We start from the raw sequence: 2023 nt of genomic DNA on the forward strand, positions 1-2023 counted from the left end.
TTGTTTCAAGGAAATCAACAGCTGATACCAAACTCGGACTAAAATAGCGTTTCTAACACAGGTTGCATTTTTATTGTAAACAGACTACTTGTTGAAGTCACTGAAAAATATTTTGTGTCCAAATATGTGTGATTTAACTTGATTGTTTTAATATTCCAAATAACATATTACTTTGAAAAACATCTCCGTCGTTGAGAACAGTATAAACGATCTATTACTAGACGTAGCTTACAGGAGAAATGCCCTCGTTTAACATGCTAGGATGATCGACTTCGGCATTCTGCAACTGCTGTTTACATTTTCTAACACGTTATGAGGACGAATACAAAGTTTGACACTTTCTTTGTAAGTGGGGGTAAGCGCAAGTTATTTTCAGATGTAATGTCTTTATTTAAGCTCAATGTAGTCCTGCGTAGTGCAAAACACATTAATATATTGTTATATTAGTCAAGCCCAATTTAAAGTGTTCTTAAATTGTTTTAACATTAGCAGTGATCAATTTGAAATTTGCTTATTGATTTAAACAACTGAACTTATTGTAGGCTTGATGGTTTCTTTTTTCTGCGTTTCTACCAGTATGAGATACGCACTCAAAATGTGTCCCCTTCCTTCAACAACCCCCGACTGAAGATTGGAGTGTCATCAATAGCAGCGAGCAGGTGCCCGAAAACAACACTCATTGTCAGCTTGGTGCTGAGAAGAAAACACTCCCACTCCTCCTGGTGGATACCGAGACCAATCCCTTCAAAACATGTTTCACTCTAGAAATGATCCTTGCAAATATAGTCTTAACTTTTATTGGCAGACCGTCGCCCCAACTGGCAAGTTCTACTTTATATGATACAATGACTGGGTAACAAAGAGGTGTTACATTAACAATACAAACTAACTTGACAGAGCCAAGTCGTTAAAGCATACCTTAAGTTTATCGTGTGATATTGAAATAAATAATCTTACTTTTTTGGGTCGGCTTCAATCCGTTTCTTTTTTTACACTTGTCATTACATCATTCATGGAGCAACAGTTAGTTTGTGCGTAATAAACCCAATCGGGCCTTGATACAATAGAGAACCCTAGTCTGTGCTGAAATAAAGCGGTTTTCTACTAAAGCAAACGCAGTTTGTCAGGATGGTCGAGTGGTTTAAAGCGCCAGACTCAAGAACTCTGTCTTTCTAAAGAATTGTGTGTTTTGGTCTCTGAATGGAGGCGTGGGTTCAAATCCACTTCTGACAGTTCAATTTTACTTATTTTTAAAACGAATAAACGTGTTCATTTTACAATAAAAGATTGTTTAAAGGAAATCACCAGCTGATACCAAACTCTTGTCAGCAATTTTTTAAATTCCATTTTAAATCGGACTAAAATAGCGTTCCTAACACAGATTGCATTTTTGTTGTAAACAGACTACTTGTTGAAGTCACTGAAAAATATTTTTCCAAACATGTGTTATTTAACTTGATTGTTTTAATATTCCAAATAACATATTACTTTGAAAAACATCTCCGTCGGCCACTGGATCGTGGTCTCAATCCACCCGATACGCATGCCAGCGTCAGTGACACACTGTCGCTGGAAGTGCAAGGTATTGGCGCTGGTGTGTAACACCTGTAACATGTTAAACCAGCGCTCAGTGCCGCACCGCCGCGGACCAGCAGCCCATTGCGAGCCAATATAGAAAGTGTCACGTGACAGTTTGTTCGTGTGGTGTTTTAGCTTACTGAAATCATCTTCTTTAGAAACTTTATTTTTTTCTTTTTTGATGGCGCACATTGTAAGTGATATTCTGGAAGAGGAGACTCCCTTTTCAAAGCGCGTACAAACAACCAATCAGCAGCGCCAGTGCTTCCCGGCAGCTTTTGTCGAAATTCTCTTTTTATATGTATTTTCTGTTAACATTAGTTTATGGATAATCCTGTTTGCTTTTAAACCAATTAAATTGTTACAAAGAAAAATAAAAAATGACGACTATTTTATAGTCCATTCATTTTAATCCCGTACATGGTCTTGTAGTAGTGCTAAAATA

General features: G+C 37.2%; 1 non-coding gene across 1 annotated transcript; it reads right to left on the reverse strand.

Annotated features, from left to right (window-relative positions):
• Window positions 1-585: 585 nt before the first annotated feature.
• LOC117969674 (small nucleolar RNA U3) lies at window positions 586-790 on the reverse strand. The gene has a single exon (XR_004662633.1). It is a non-coding gene; the product is annotated as a small nucleolar RNA U3 (small nucleolar RNA).
• Window positions 791-2023: the final 1233 nt, after the last annotated feature.

This window comes from Acipenser ruthenus, chromosome 35 (genome assembly GCF_902713425.1).
Source record: "Acipenser ruthenus chromosome 35, fAciRut3.2 maternal haplotype, whole genome shotgun sequence".
Lineage (NCBI taxonomy): Eukaryota > Metazoa > Chordata > Actinopteri > Acipenseriformes > Acipenseridae > Acipenser > Acipenser ruthenus.